Source organism: Ambystoma mexicanum, chromosome 7p, assembly GCF_040938575.1.
Source record: "Ambystoma mexicanum isolate Mex_15411 chromosome 7p, UKY_AmexF1_1, whole genome shotgun sequence".
NCBI lineage: Eukaryota > Metazoa > Chordata > Amphibia > Caudata > Ambystomatidae > Ambystoma > Ambystoma mexicanum.
The window spans coordinates 57,311,255-57,328,468 of NC_090939.1; the positions used below are offsets into that span (position 1 = coordinate 57,311,255).

Genomic DNA, 17,214 nt, shown 5'->3' on the forward strand with positions numbered 1-17,214 from the left:
CTGTGAAGTAGGGATGCAAGTCACTTCCAGAGGAGCTTTCTTCGCCCGATTAACGTTTTACATGAATTAGTTTACTCTTTGCAACCCCAGGCCAATATCGTACTAGCAAACAAGCCACACTTTCAACGGCCGTTTCCTTTATAATAGTCGGCAGGAGAAAAATAATGCAGAATAATGCATGCAGAGTCAGTGTTTGGTATTGTGTCGAAATATACAGAAATTAAATAAAGGGAGAATCGGCGCGGGATGTAATCCGTCCATTAACACCCCAATCCCAGCACATCTGCTCCAGAGAACACAGCACTGGGCAATGCCTTCTAGAAGAGGGTCCCCCCAAAACCAGTAGCAATGCTCCACAAACACGGGGCAACCCTAAACCCAGCACATCTACTCCAGAGAACACAGCACTGGGCAATGCCTTCTAGAACAGTCACCCCAACACCAGTAGCACTAACTGTTCCAAAATAACAGTACAACTGCAAACACTGCCCATCTACTCCAGAGAACAGCACTCATCAATGCCTTCTAGAACAGTGTCACCCAAAACCTGTAGCACTGCTCCACAAACACGGGGCAACACTAAACGCAGCACATCGGCTCCAGAGAACACAGTACTCGCCAATGCCTTCCAGAAGAGTGTCACCTCAAAACCTACACATCTACTCCAGAGAACACAGCACTGGGCAATGCCTTCTAGAAGAGGGTCCCCCCAAAACCAGTAGCAATGCTCCACAAACACGGGGCAACCCTAAACCCAGCACATCTACTCCAGAGAACACAGCACTGGGCAATGCCTTCTAGAACCGTGTCACCCAAAAACCAGTAGCACTAACTGCTCCAAAATAACAGTACAACTGCAAACACTGCCCATCTACTCCAGAGAACAGCACTCATCAATGCCTTCTAGAACAGTGTCACCCCAAAACCTACACATCTACTCCAGAGAACACAGCACTGGGCAATGCCTTCTAGAACCGTGTCACCCAAAAACCAGTAGCACTAACTGCTCCAAAATAACAGTACAACTGCAAACACTGCCCATCTACTCCAGAGAACAGCACTCATCAATGCCTTCTAGAACAGTGTCACCCCAAAACCTACACATCTACTCCAGAGAACACAGCACTCGCCAATGCCTTCCAGAAGAGGGTCCCCCCAAAACCAGTAGCAATGCTCCACAAACACGGGGCAACCCTAAACCCAGCACATCGACTCCAGAGAACACAGCACTGGGCAATGCCTTCTAGAACCGTGTCACCCAAAAACCAGTAGCACTAACTGCTCCAAAATAACAGTACAACTGCAAACACTGCCCATCTACTCCAGAGAACAGCACTCATCAATGCCTTCTAGAACAGTGTCAGCCCAAAACCTACACATCTACTCCAGAGAACACAGCACTCGTCAATGCCTTCTAGAACAGAGTCACCCCAACACCAGTAGCACCAACTGCTCCAAAATAACAGTGCAACTGCAAACACTGAACATCTACTCCAGAGAACACAGCACTCCTCAATGCCTTCTAGAACAGTGTCACCCAAAACCTGTAGCACTGCTCCACAAACACGGGGCAACACTAAACCCAGCACATCGGCTCCAGAGAACACAGCACTCGCCAATGCCTTCCAGAAGAGTGTCACCTCAAAACCATTAGCACTGCTCGACAAACACGGGGCAACCCCAAACCCTGCACATCTACTCCAGAGAACACAGCACTCCTCAATGCCTTCTAGAACAGTGTCACTGCTCCAAAAACACAGTGCAATTCCAAACATTGGAGCACAATACAGTACCCCCAACTACTGAGGCATTGCCACCGAGACCACATCCATCTGAACAGGGCCTCTGAAAACACAGCGCAACCCCCAAACCAGCATTACACAAGTACCAATGAGAAGACAAGCACTGCTGGAGAAAGCAGGATGCCACCTCGACAACCTACAACACCTGAGGCCTTGGTGCCATCACCAACACATTGTCATTTATTTATTGTAGATTTGTAAAGCGCACTGCAGCCCACGGGCATCGAGGCGCTAAGATGAGCTTAAGAAGGCTTGATTATGGGTTACATGAGTGCCTTGAACATAGTAAAGGTTTCCACAACAGAGGAGTGACATGCTGCATGGTTACAGGCGCAGCAGTGGTCAAATCCGGCTGGCACAATAGATTATTATTGCAGGGGGAACAATGGCACGGCAAACCATTGTGTGCTGCATACCATGCACCGCCACTGCTGCCACTAGAGTATGCACTGCCATCACAAGCGCGCCTTCACACCTGCAGAGATCCACAGGGCACCCCCAATGCTGCAGACAGCCATGGGGCACCTCAATGCTGCATCCCTGCTGCAGAGAACATAGTAGCTTTCCCATCCCCCAAACCCTGCAGAGCGCACCTCAACCACTGCATCAGTGCCATTTAGGGAAGTCTGCCTCGTGCATCTTAGAAACCAGCACCACGCCCAGTCACCCGCCGAACACCATCAATGCAGGGGAAGTCTGCATGCTGGCCCAGGCCGCCTCTGGCCACCCCCCTACCCCCCAGGGGGAAAGCGATAGCTGCAAACGTGTGCCCCGAGCAAATCAAAATGCAGACAGGAAGATCGGGGTATGTCATGCTATATTGTGTCAAGTTACGTTATGTGGCATTTGCCAGGCTGTGCCGCTTCGCGGGAAGACTGGTAATAGGGCTAGGCAGCCTCTGCATAGGGCCTTATAACGGACTGAACGCCTGCTGGGCATTATTTTGCATTCCATCTCGTTGCATTGCAGTAGGCACTGCCGGTTATGCCAGGCTGTATTATGTGAGGTTTCATTAGGTCATTTTGCATGAATGTGTAATGTCCAAGTGCCTTGAGGCAGCCACAAGGTGGTAGGGGGCACCCCCCTCCGACCCCTCAACACACCAACATAACAGCACACAGTTTATGACAAGGATGCCATTAACTCGAAAAGTACATCCTGGAGACCAACTCTGGGAGGCAGACTCTAGGCCCCTTTTCGGCCTAAGATGTACATGCTGCCCCCTATCAAGAGGACAAGGTAACTGCAGTCCAAGCCAAGGCTATGCGAAGGCCGCCTTATGCAGATGAACTCCCACGCCACTAGAACCCGACCATCCCCATAACAGGCCTCAAGAAGCTCCAAGAAGCCTGGCCGGGGGCTTGGCTCACAGAGGAGCTATGCTGCATGTAAAGGTGCCCTCATTTCCTGGATGGCTGCTTGCTTGTGGAGGTTGGGGGCTTTGGCGAGCAAGCAGAAGGGCTTTGCTCACCCGATGTGTTGGGTTTGGTTTCACATGCTCCGGCTCACACCCTGGAAGGCTGACAGGCCTGACCACTGCTGAGGCAAAGGCAGTGCTCAGCGCCCTTGATCGCTTTGCACACACACTCCAGCCTAGGCGCTTTAAGATAACTGGATGTTTGGTGCTGTAAAAAACACTCTTTCCGTGAAGGGGGACAATGTTAAATATTTTGCACATTTTACAGGGAGTTACTGGCATGGCAAATGAGCATTTCCGATATACAAGCATCACACATATGTCCCCCCAGGGGAACAAGCTACACAGATCACTACAGCCCTTGCTTGCGAATCTGATTTGGGGTACATTCACTTGAGTTCCAAGCCCATTGTCAGAGATGACCTCAAGAATACACCAAATCCCCAAGGCGGTTCACAGGTTTTGATCAAAGGGTTTGAAAAGAGTCTCGAGACCTGGCTGGTAGTCGGGAGGGCGTAAAGGCAACCGCCTCATCTATCTTACGCCCTCTGGGATCTTCTAGGCGGATCCAAACCTGGGGTCTACAGGATTAATAGTCTTAAGAAGTGGTGCCCTCACACCTCCCACGTCCCATTCGTGCTCTACCTCTCATGCGCTTGTACCCTTCACCCTGGTGTTTTTTCCTTCCTTCTACTCGCCTCCATTCTCTTCATCGGGCTCTGTCTCTCCAATATTATTCTGTCTCATGGCTACTCCTACTCTCCCTGTCCCATCGACTACTCTCCACTTCCCTCCCTACTGTTCCCTTCCCTCAATTATTCTATGCCATTCTTCTCTCTTCCTACTACTCTCCACTATGTCTCCTCTCACTACACTCTCCTCCCACTCTTCTCTGCTCTCCACCCCTCCTTCTCTCTCCCTCAGCCTCACTTACTTCCCTACACTCCCACTACTCACCCTACATGTCGTCACAGCCAAGTATCACTTTCTCTTACCAACCAATACCTCCCCTTGCACGCGCTCCATGTAATCCTTTTCCACGCTCCGCTGCACCCCCCTTCTTCCACTTGGTCTCTTGGCCCACGTTCTCCTTCCCAGACCTCACTGGAACAAACCCACACTCCCTTCGTCCTCTATATCCTTTCATTCTCCTCCCCCTCCCACTGGCCCCCAAGCTCAGCAGGTTCACCAGTGTCATGCCTGGACCGCTGCGCGTTGGTTCACGCAAGTTTGGTCCCGCTAATGCAGTAAGAGAACATTCGTATCGGAGCACTACTCGCCACAGTGAATGGAGATTGCCATGGAAACTACGTGATACGTTGCTAAGGAAGCGCAACGTTCGTTTGGGATCACGGCATTGATCAGGTGACCTGGACTATTTAAACCACGCCTCCACGTTGTTCAGTGCTTCTGATCGAGCTTTCTTTGGCGTTCGTTTTTTGGCCTTTTTCTTGTTCTGATTTAATTCACGTTCCTGACCCGGCTTTCTGACTCGACTACTCTTTTGGATCATCCTTGCCTGTTTTGAAAACTTTGGTCTTCTTGGTAACAAACTCTTGCTTTTGTCACTCGACTACGTCTGACCATTTTTCCTTCTGTTCCTGTGCTTGCCCGCGTGGATTCACGGCCCGGTTTGTACTTGGCAACTCTCTGGTTTTTTCCTTCTGTTGTTTTGCACTCGGTAAAGACATTATATCTCACCTCCGCGTATTAGAGACTAACATAACTATTGGACACCGTGGGACAGCCGCCGCTGCATCGTGGGACAGCCTCCACTCTGCCTAGGAAGAAGGCCTCACTCGGTAAACTTTCTACATTATTATAAGCAAAATATGGTTCTTGTTGCTTATTGTCACTCTTCATTTTGATCCCAGGGTTATAGGCTCACATTGTTTTTTCCCTCTTTCAGAACATCTATTGGGTTTCCTTTTTTCCTTGTGAAGTCTCTAAACATTAGTCAGGTTAGTTTGGAGTAACTCTAGAGAAATTATTTTTTGTACCCATTGTCAGTTGTTCTAATCATATCAATCTTGTTTATTTTCTACAGCCACGAGGTCTCGATGGGAATCCAATCTTCCAGTCAATAGATTGCTTTGTATGTTTATTTGCACATTCAAAGTGATATATTAGCAGGAAGAATTCTTCTTCTACACTACAGGGCCAAGTCCAAGAGGAAGAATTCTGACATAATCAGAAGCCTTATTAAATGGATCCCAACGAGACCCTGGCTAATCTTCTTCAATTAGTGGCAGATCTCAGAACCGACATGGCTAATGCGCATGCCACCACTCAACAACAGATCTTAGAACTACAAACCGCCATATAACCTGTACCCCAATTAGCACCAGTTATGCCTAATGCTCCAGCCATTGAACCTGCACAGGCGGAAGCCGGCCCGGTGTATATTACATCCCAGTTCCCTCTGGCCCCGCCAGAAAGATTTCATGGAGATCCAAGACAATTTAGGACCTTCTTGAATCAGTGTCGCCTCCATTATTTATGTCGACCCGGTTCATTTCCTGATTCTGCCACTAAAGCTGCGTTTTTGTTGTCACACCTTGGTGGTACTGCCGCAGCGTGGGCTAATCCTCTTTTGGAGGCAGGCAGTCCTTTATTGTTTGATTGCGATGCATTGATGGAAGCCATGGGTAAGGTGTTCGACACCCGATACAAAACTCAAGTTGTGGAATTAGAATTATTGAATCTACAACAAGGTGATTTGACGCTTCTGGCCTATTTAGCCAAATTTAATCAATTGGCTGCTGAGACGGGGTGGCCTGATGATAAAAAGGCATCACTCTTCTACAAGGGATTATCTGATTCTTTGAAAGACATCCTGGCTATGGTACCTGTAGTTCCAGTAACCTTTCCTGGACTAATTGAGCTAGTTCTGCAGATTGATGCTCGTAAAGCTGCTAGAAAAGGGGAGAAGAGGGGTATTGCTTCTAATCTTCTACCTGTTCCTACCCCAGTTACGACTTCGCCTGAACCAATGCAAATAGGAGCAGCTACACGAGACCCTCTTACTCAAGAAGAGAGAGAACATAGAAAGAAAAACAACTTGTGTTTTTATTGTGGTTCTCCAGAACACTTACTAAAAGCATGTACCAAGAAACCTACCAAGAAACAGGGAAACTTGAGAGCTCGGCAATGAGAGGAGTCCGATTGCCGAGCATTCACGTGTCTAAGGACTCTACAATCAATCAACCAGTAGCCGCTCCGGTGATATTCCGGTTACCTCAAGGGCAGATCGTTCATGCCACCGCCATTCTGGAAATACCGGAAACTATATCGATGCCTCTTATGCAGAAAGCTTGGGGTTATCCGTTCTTAAGAAAGAGAACCCTGTAATGGTCAATGCTGTTGATGGTTCTACCTTGATATCGGGTATGGTGGTGCAGTAAACCGAAGATCTGATAATGGAGACTATTCAAGGACATTCTGAAAACATATATTTTGATCTAATCACTGCTCCGCAGTTCAGGCTTATTCTAGGAATACCATGGCTTCGACTGCATAATCCATCCATTGACTGGCACGCAGGCACTATTGAGTTCTTATCGGAATATTGTGAGACTAAGTGTCATGATAGAAAGACTCTTATAAATAATCCTTGCCTTCCATTGATGGATACAGCCACTACTATCGGAGCCATAGTATCAGGGGAATTGCCCGTGGAATATTCCGGCTTTCAGGATGTGTTCGATGAAGGGGGTGGTACTGTTTTACCCCCTCACAGACCATATGATTGCCCTATTGATTTGGTTCCCGGGGCTAAGATTCCATCAGGAAGGATCTACTCCCTAACCCACAAGGAAGATGTCATTCTAAAAGAATATATTGATCAGGCTCTTAAATCAGGTTTCATTTGTCCTTCACGTTCACCTGCAGCCTCCCCATTATTTTTTGTACCCAAGAAGGAGGGAGACCTCCGCCCATGTATAGACTATAGGGCCCTTAACGCCATCACGGTGCGTAATCAGTATCCCATACCACTTATTTCTGTACTCTTGGATCAGTTGGGATCATCCGTAATCTTTACAAAATTGGATCTCCGTGGGGCTTACAATTTAGTAAGAATCCGTAGCGGAGACGAATGGAAAACAGCCTTCAAAACCAAGTACGGCTTATTTGAATATAGAGTCATGCCATTTGGGCTCTCTAATGCACCCGCTACTTTTCAATACTTCATTAACGACGTCTTCCATGACATGATGGACCAATTTGTAGTGGTTTATCTGGATGATATCTTAATCTATTCCGCATCCTATGATCTCCACGTGGTTCATGTTACTCGTGTCCTTCAGAGGCTACGTGATAACTGTTTGTATGCGAAATTAGAGAAATGTAACTTTCATGCTACAGAAGTCGAGTTCTTGGGGTATGAGATATCCGGTAAAGGTGTACAGATGAGTACCTCTAAGGTCAAGGTAGTTTGGACTGGCCAGTACCCACGACGTTGAAGGCATTACAGTCATTTTTAGGCTTCGCTAATTTTTACAGGAGATTCATCAAAGATTTCTCATCCTTGGTTGCTCCACTGACCACGTTGACTAGCAGCAAAGTAGCATTCCTTTGGGATAGAGTTTGTGATCGAGCTTTTCAAAGTCTTAAATCGGCTTTTACCAGTGCACCGGTACTACAACACCCAAATCCTGAGTTACCATTTGTGGTAGAAGCTGATGCATCTAACATCGCTCTTGGTGCAATTCTGTCTCAAGTATGTCCGGAAACTGGAGGATTGCATCCAGTGGCCTTCCATTCAAGAAAACTCACCCCTTATGAAAGGAATTATACCATCACAGAAAGGGAGTTGCTAGCAGTACGTGACTCGTTTTTGACTTGGCGACATCATTTACTGGGGTCAGCCTTTCCAATTCAGGTATTCACTGATCATAAAAATCTGGTAGCCTTACAATCCGTAAAGTGCTCCACGGTCCGACATGCTAGGTGGCATGAATTCTTTTCCATGTTTGATTTTACCATTACATATCGACCCGGTTCCTTGCACACTAAAGCGGATGCACTCTCACGCATACATGGGGATTCACCTCCCCCTAGATCAGACGGTCCGCTTCTTTTACCACACCAGGTGATTTGTGGGTGTACGCTCCAGTCTTCTCTCTGTAATGAGTTACGTGAATGGGTAAAGACCCACCCCACAGACATTACGGAACTTAACCTCAACATTGTAGAGGGTTTACCCCATATCAACGGTTTATTGTTCCTTCCGGATAAGGGTAGCAGGAAGAAAGCTATCCAATGGTGTCATGATGCCAAGTTGGCTGCTCACCCGGGTAACAAAAAGACTGTTGATCTTTTACAACGTTGGTGCTGGTGGCCCTCTATGTTAAAGGATGTGGCCGTTCATATTGCTCATTGTTATATATGCGCCCAGTGCAAGACCTCAAATTCCAAACCTGTTGGACTTCTACAGACCATGCCGATTCCAGATTATCCTTGGTACATGATTTCAATGGATTTTGTGGTCGAATTGCCTCCGGTCTGTGGTTATGACACCATATGGGTGGTCATCGACTATTTCACCAAGATGGCTTTTTTTGTACCTTGTCGAGGTGTTCCTTCTGCCCCACAGTTGGCTGATCTATTTCTCAGGAAAGTCTTTCGTCGTTTTGGGCTACCGTCTGTTATCATCACGGATAGAGGTTCCCAATTCACTTCTCATTTCTGGAAATCACTCACTGCCTCTTTTGGCATCGATGATAGATATTCCACTGCTTACCATCCTCAAACCGACGGACAGACGGAACGTCTCAACTCCACCATGGAACAATATCTCCGTTGCCTTACGCACCAGTATCAAGACAATTGGTTGTCTTTACTCCCTATGGCGGAATTCGCCTATAACAACTCTTTGCATACATCGACGCATTCCTCACCATTTTTTGCTATGTTCGGCAGGCATCCTAGATCGTTACCTGCTTCTCCTGTCCTGCCCGCTCGCCATCCGGCGGCCTCCTCCTGCATTCAACACATGTGTTTGGTGCATCGACGGGTGAAAGAACATTTGGAGACGGCGCAGATTAACACTAAGAGGTTCGCAGATGCCCATCGTTCTCCGGCTCCCGCTTACATAGTAGGCAATAAGGTATGGTTATCTACCAAGAATCTGCGGATACCTGGAGGGAGGAAGTTTCTTCTGCGTTTTATAGGACCATATGTTGTTACGGCGGTGATTAATCCTGTGGTAGTGCGTTTATCTTTACCTGCAAAATAGAAAGTGCATCCGGTGTTTCATGTTTCCCTTGTCAAACCTTTTCTCCTGGATACTGCCTTTCCTTTTCGTCCTCCTCCAATCATGGTACAAGGGGAAGAGGAGTACGTGGTGCGTAGGATTTTGGATACAAAGGTTTCAAAAGGGGTCAGGATGTATTATGTGGATTGGGAGGGTTATGGTCCGGAAGAGAGGACCTGGGAGCCTGTCCAGAACATTCATGCTCCCCGTTTGATCTCCGATTTTTGGGCCTCAAGGAAACGGGGTCGTTCTTTAGGGAAGGGTACTGTCATGCGTGGACCGCTGCGCGTTGGTTCACGCAAGTTTGGTCCCGCTAATGCAGTAAGAGAACATTCGTATCGGAGCACTACTCGCCACAGTGAATGGAGATTGCCATGGAAACTACGTGATACGTTGCTAAGGAAGCGCAACGTTCGTTTGGGATCACGGCATTGATCAGGTGACCTGGACTATTTAAACCACGCCTCCACGTTGTTCAGTGCTTCTGATCGAGCTTTCTTTGGCGTTCGGTTTTTGGCCTTTTTCTTGTTCTGATTTAATTCACGTTCCTGACCCGGCTTTCTGACTCGACTACTCTTTTGGATCATCCTTGCCTGTTTTGAAAACTTTGGTCTTCTTGGTAACAAACTCTTGCTTTTGTCCCTCGACTACGTCTGACCATTTTTCCTTCTGTTCCTGTGCTTGCCCGCGTGGATTCATGGCCCGGTTTGTACTTGGCAACTCTCTGGTTTTTTCCTTCTGTTGTTTTGCACTCGGTAAAGACATTATCTCACCTCCGCGTATTAGAGACTAACATAACCATTGGACACCGTGGGACAGCCGCCGCTGCACCGTGGGACAGCCGCCGCTGCACCGTGGGACAGCCGCCGCTGCACCGTGGGACAGCCTCCACTCTGCCTAGGAAGAAGGCCTCACTCGGTAAACTTTCTACATTATTATAAGCAAAATATGGTTCTTGTTGCTTATTGTCACTCTTCATTTTGATCCCAGGGTTATAGGCTCACATTGTTTTTTCCCTCTTTCAGAACATCTATTGGGTTTCCTTTTTTTCCTTGTGAAGTCTCTAAACATTAGTCAGGTTAGTTTGGAGTAACTCTAGATAAATTATTTTTTGTACCCATTGTCAGTTGTTCTAATCATATCAATCTTGTTTATTTTCTACAGCCACGAGGTCTCGATGGGAATCCAATCTTCCAGTAAATAGATTGCTTTGTATGTTTATTTGCACATTCAAAGTGATATATTAGCAGGAAGAATTCTTCTTCTACACTACAGGGCCAAGTCCAAGAGGAAGAATTCTGACAACCAGGCCAATCGCTACCACGGTCTCCCCAGGGGCATGATTACAGAGAGGGGAACACGTCAAACCCCTACCCCCTTTTGAACTGGGTCCGCTTGCAACCCGCAATGGCATTCCCAGTACAATGAAAGTCTGTTTCCCAGTTTGTGTTGCGAGTGGGAAGAGCGTCTGAATTGCCGGTCTATGGCAAGCATCACTCCGGTGAGTGGCTGGACGCCCACCGCCGCCGGCTCTCTGTATGGTGGGCGGCAGGCTCCATTCTCCGTGGCACAGGTCTCGGCGATCCTAGAAGGCAAGAGAGAATACACTGGCCAGCATGTTGCACGGCAGGTAGGCACATAAAGAGGGGGCAGCGACTGGGGCCCTCCAACTCCTGCACTGCGCATCTGGGACAGGGCTGCCTCTGGCAATCACCCTGCCCCAGGTTCAGCGGGGTCCCCACTCCCCATCCCCCTCTGACAGGGTCAGGTGCCGGGCCCTGTCACACCATTCTCTCCACTTTGGCTTGTTGGCTGGCTGGCTGGCTGGGCCGCTCACTGCTGGTCCCTGTGCGCAACAGCGTTCACGTTACTGACTGCAAGATCCCCCCCCCCCCCCGAGAGCCGCGATCCTGTGACGCGCGGCCTTATTGGGGCATAAAGTGCTGTACTAGCAGAGAGCAGATCACAGCCTTAAGGCAAGAGTCCATGCATAGCAACCCAATCCAATATAAGGGCGCAGACCCGCCCATCATCTCCGATGGTTCACACAGTCTGGTGAACCGAGCCTGCACAGGTAGTAGACGCTAGATGTTCAGTCTATGGTATTACTACTAACACTAAAGAGTTCAAAGGTGCAACACTACATTTTGACCCAATATAAAAAAACATTTCTAATGCACACACTTTAACAGTGCTAAATTATATAGAATGTAAAAATGTATACTGCCTCTTTTGTATGGTAATCCATTTTATTAAAAAAAATGTCTCATTGGAATATCTCACCGGGGCGTCCAAAGCAAAAAGCAGATGAAGGAAAGGGCACATTTTTTTTGGACCTGTTCGGGCCAGGAAGACCCGGGGCCGACCTCCTGCTCAGACAGCAGGTCAGCATGCACCAACATGTGTTTACTCCCTCTGTCCCACAGACCACCCCCACCCCCTTGGTCCCCCCATGATGTTCCCTTGGTCCCCCGCCTTCTCGCACACAGGTGTTGCCTGTTTGGCTTAATTCTTCTACCCTGCTCCCCCCTCCACTACCCCCACCCCAGCCTACTTCTGCAGGAGTCTGTCCTGATACATTCTGGTTTCACCATCACCGACTTGTGGCCAATGATGGATTTGACTTTTATGGACTTCATTGATTCACGGTGTGTCACCCTTTATCCACTCTCATGCTGGACTATCATGCTGTTCCGTCCCCATCTTCATCTTGTATCCAGGCTTGCAACATTATGTGTTACTACTGACTTCTGCAAAAGTATTCACTCTCCCCTCTTGCTTTTCCACTCTTTTTGACTGCTTACGCTCTCCTCCTCTCCCTTTCTCCCTCTTCCTATCTCCTCCCCTTACTTTCTTCTATGCACTTTATCAGAATTGTCCCTGGACCTAGTATGATAGCAACCTCGTCTGTCTCCTCCCTCCTCCCCTTACCTGTCTCCCTCCTCCCGCCAGCACCATCTGAATTGTCATCAGGCCTAGTACGATAGTCGCTCGTTTTGTTCCTCCCCTCCCTTTCTGCACCCCTCTCCCTCACCTTTTGGTTCTCCGGCTCTACCAGAAATGTTGTCAGGCCTAGTACGGTAGCCACCTGTCTGTTTCCATTTCCTTCCCACTACCCCCCTCCCTTCCTTATCTATGTCTTAGCTCTTGCACTATCTGAACAGTCGTCAGGCCGAGTACGGTAGTTAATTTCACATCCTTACTGTTCATGGCTTGTAAGAATGTCATTGTTTTTTCCCTTGTTCCCTCCCTTGCCTTGAAGCGCTTTGAAACACATTGTGGATAGGCACTATATATATATAAAATATTACATCATGGGAAAAGGGCTGGGCTTGCTGAAAATGTGTACATGGGGCCAATTTGAACATTATTTCCAGGGCCTCTTTTGGTTCTCAGTCCACCCCTGTTATAGAGCGAATGCCAGTTTTCTTCTTCTTTCCTTCTGGCACTGGTGGGGGTATATACTTATCCTCTGCAGGGGCCTCCCTCTGGAACAGCCTCCCTACCTCTCTCCGTCTTGAGACGGACCCCCTTAAGTTCCAGAACTCCTCAAGACATTCCTCTTCTCTCTACCTTTTCCTTGCTAACCTTTCTTTTCTCTCCTGCTTCGTTCGTTCGTTCGTTCGTTCGTTCGTTCGTTCGTTCGTTCGTTTGTTCTCATTCCCAACCTGTTTACCCTGCTGACTGCTCGCCTGGTCAACCTTCAGAGCCTCACAGTCCCAGGTTCCCCCGCCAGTCCTGCACTTGCCTCCGGGCCTCCGCACTTCTTCCTCACATTACTGCACTCTGAAAACGTAGCATGAGAGTGGTGCCCACTCTGCATTTAACCCTGGCCCTGCTCCCCTCCCTCGCAATTCTGTCTGCGCACTTGCACGGCCTTGAATGTACTAGGCTTAGCATGTTTGTCTGTCCTGTCCGCCTCTCCCCACCCTTCCTAGATGCCTGCACGGATGGGTGCATTGAAGACCAACCCTCTCTTTGTCTTGTATGTTCCTCCCACTCGCCAAACACACCTCACCCCCATTTCTCCCCTCACTCTTTGTCACACACTTATAATAGTAGAAATGCCCCGGCCTAGTATGCTAGTTATTGCTGTTTGATCAATCAGAATCTTCAAGGCCTAAGAATCCCTTGTTCCCTTCCCACCTTGAAGTGCTTTGAAGCACTTCACTTGTGCATAGGTGCTTTACAAATAAAGAATTACAAGTCTGCACATGTCCTTACTCCTGGTGGATCGTAGGCCTCCAGAGATGCGGAGTGTCTCAGTAAAGTCGCTTCAGGGCGACTGCCTTGTAGATGATGCAGCAGGATTTGAAGGTGGTGCCTTCTTGCAGCAGGAGGCTGTGCAGCTAAAGGAGGGCCGGGATGATGTCTAATTTGCGGAGTCATTGGACGAGTTGTGCTGCAGCACGAAGCCACATCTGAGAGTAGTCGCCGAAAGGCCTTCCAAAAGGGCATTGCCACCATCCGAGTGGGAGAGGACCAAGGCTTGGAGAGTGGACCGGAAGTTCTTTTCTGAAGAGAACGTTGGTATGGTACCATGCGGTGTAGGTCTTCCGTGCTATATGCTTGCCTTTAAGAACCACCACTTCTCTCTCAGGAAAGAGCCCCAAAATCACAGAGTGCCCTCAGCCCTCTCCCCCGACCTCCCATCAACCCTACCCTTTTTCCCCACTCCCCTGCATACCTGTGAGCACTGAAGGGGTCTTTAAAGTCGGTCTTGTCCTGTTCCCATTTACTGTTTCCAGCAACTTCTTTTTACCACCAGCTGGTTTGAAGTATTAACGACTAGATTAGAGATATCTAGAGGTTTGTGAGCGCCTATCAAAGGCACTGCACCAGCCACCACTTGGCGCTTGGTGCAGTGCAGCCAAACAGCAAAGGGAACAGGACTCTAATTCGAAGCAGCGAGATGTGTTGCTGAAAGATTGTGCAACCACCCACATAGGTATAGAATAATGAAAGGGTTAGTGAAAGTTTGCAGTAGCAGTGCTACTGGTGTGCACCTCCCCAGCCACCTCGCGCAGTGCCACCCATCACACTGTGGCACAGCACGAGAAGTTGCACGCAGCCTCCCTTCCTTGGCAAGGATGGCCTCCGCTCAAAGGTGCTCTAGGTTCACCGTGGACAGACAGGGCGGGTGGAGCCCCGAGAGGCAGCATGCAAGGCGCGCAGGTAAGGAACAACACAAGAACACTCAATGTCTGGGAAAAGCAGGGCCACTGTAGGTAGAAATAAGATAGGACTATATGCGGTGTGGATTGGACGGTATGGTACATCACCCCAACAGCTGGCATCTGTGGCAAGCTGGTTAGTTCAGTTGATCGTCAGACATCATAGAGAGCGGCCAAGGTGGTTTTGGGGTCAGACCGGATATCTGGGAAATCTGTAAACAAGTAAAGGGGTGTTGCTAAATGTATGATTTAAGCTTAACAATACAGCCCCAGCAAGGCTGCTGATAGCTTAGTGTCGACTGTTTTACATGCGATGTAAATATTGTAATAAATCTGCGGCCAACCCTTCACAGAGGTCAACTGTGTTGTCCCTTTATTGGTTCAGACAAGATAAAATAGAAGAGTTTTGCCAGAGAAGTGTTTCATTACTAAGATATTTGTAGGCATGGAAAAGGAGCTTAGCAGGCACTGCTGTAGTGCTACTAGCTGACCATGAGGTAGCTAGGGGTGTACCATATAGTAAATGTACTATTCGGACGAATACCGAATACTTGGCCCAAGTATTCGGCCACGGCCAAATAGTAGTTCACTACTAGAAATGTGTCAATATATGTACAGAATCTTCCTTTTAAAATACAGAGACACACTGCATACATGTGTCCTGCAAAATGAAACAGATGAAAGGAACCAGACATAGCTGTATACAAAAAAAACCTCTCTTTCAGAGTGCCACCCACCAATGTGCTATGCAGCAGTAATTGTGAACATGTTTATAAACCGCATTCTAAAGAAGAAAATTTAAGTTCCCAAGCCGGAACTTAAATTTTCTTCATTGTATTGTGCAACCAAGGTGTCATGGTTGCCCCTCTCTCCTCTGCACCTCATACTTGATAAGCATTTTTTCTAAACACCTAGTATCTAAGTTTACTCTTACTATTTATAAATATTTTTCCTCACTAGGGTGTGCCATAGTTGTCCTATCCTTCCCTTCTTATAAACCGCATTCTGACAGGGTACACACAGGACATGACTAAACACGCTCCTGGCGGATAGGTCTTGGACATTGATGGGTTCACTGCACGAATCACCGCTGTTAATTTGCGCCTTTGACAACACCTTGAGCGCCGAGTTCTATCCTCTGTTGCAGAAGTTGGAGCATAGACTTGCTTGCTTTCCTTGCAACATCCATGCTATCCTCCTTTCCTCTGCATCCCATTCTAACAGCAGCGAGTTTGCCCACCATAGACGGCAAATCCCCTTTCCCGAAGCTAAGACCCTTTTAGCAAAGGATAGATCATGCACGTGGGATGAGTGTCCACTATCGCCCCCGCGAGATGGGAGAGGACGAGGCAGAGACCCGCTCCCTCTCCGCCCTGGACTCCAGCTTATTCTGTAGCTACACCCGAGCGAAAAGCAAGTGTGGGGCCCTGTGAGACAGTCATGGTATCAAGAGAGACACAGTACATAAAGGTTTTAAACAAATACTTTTGAGTCTAAGGTTCCTGGGTTGGAGGAATGCCTGACTGGCCCCAACTCTAAAGGGATGGTTCCCTTAACTGATGCTTCTAATGGCCATCATTGTCTAATAGTCCAAAATAAAACTCTGTGTGTCTAAATCTATGTTTGCCCTCACGCTGTACAAAAACATGATAGAAAGTCTATTGAAAAGGAAAAATAGTGGGTCAACAAAAATGGGTTGGTTTCAGGTCGTCTTTTCACCAGGTGCAATTTGATCAATGTCACTCATCTGGGCTGTTCTTAAGACCTTCTCCACAGGGCGCTTACAGTGAATTCAAATACCTTAAATGTCTGAGTTCCTTGGGGTTCCCTTCCCCAAGCTTCAACTTATTCACTTTCAGCTTTCAATACAAAACACAAAGTCAGTTACTTCAATAGGCCTCTCGGGGCTCCCTTCTCCAAATTGAGGCCTCTCTAGTTCCAAACACCAAGTCAGCTGGTCAGGATGTGCTCTTTTCTTATGTAGTCTTTCTTACATCATCCTCTTGTGGGGTAGAATCAGAGGCTTTCACCGTGACCACCATGACCTTTAATCTTTAGGTGCTTCCTGCGCCACTTTGATGTATTGCTTTCCCTTTTTCACGTGCACATTTGCACTGTCCTTCATTACTTATCCTTGTTGGGCTTCTTACACGCTTCTTTCATGCACTCTTGCACTGGTTTCTTTCTTTACGGGTCACTCGCACCCTTTTCATACTGTCCTTTTCTTTCGTGCCTCTTGCACCTTTTCCGAAGGGCTTCTGGCCCTCCTTTCATTCACATTGCTTCATTATCCAGCTTCCTTTCATTTCTTTTTTTTCCACACGTGTGCATCTCGCACTTATGCTGTTACTTGCATCTTTGATGCAGACTTCCCGTTAGCTTCAATCGAACGCTCATTCAAACGCAGTCCTCTTTCTTACGTGTGTATAGCGTTACCTTGTATCGCGCTCTTCATAATCTGGCTCTGCAAGGCTTTCCGACTCACCGGGCGGACTTCTGCGCTGCCACTCCACAATAGTTCTACGTTCTAAGGTCAGGGTCTCACCGCCTGCCCCTAGGACACTC

At 48.0% G+C, this 17,214-nt stretch overlaps 1 protein-coding gene across 1 annotated transcript in view; it reads right to left on the bottom strand.

The window, feature by feature from the left end:
- MAN1A2 (mannosidase alpha class 1A member 2) overlaps window positions 1–17,214 on the bottom strand; it is a 1,471,929-nt gene that overhangs the window by 1,140,780 nt on the left and 313,935 nt on the right. The gene's annotated exons all lie outside the window — the stretch shown is intronic.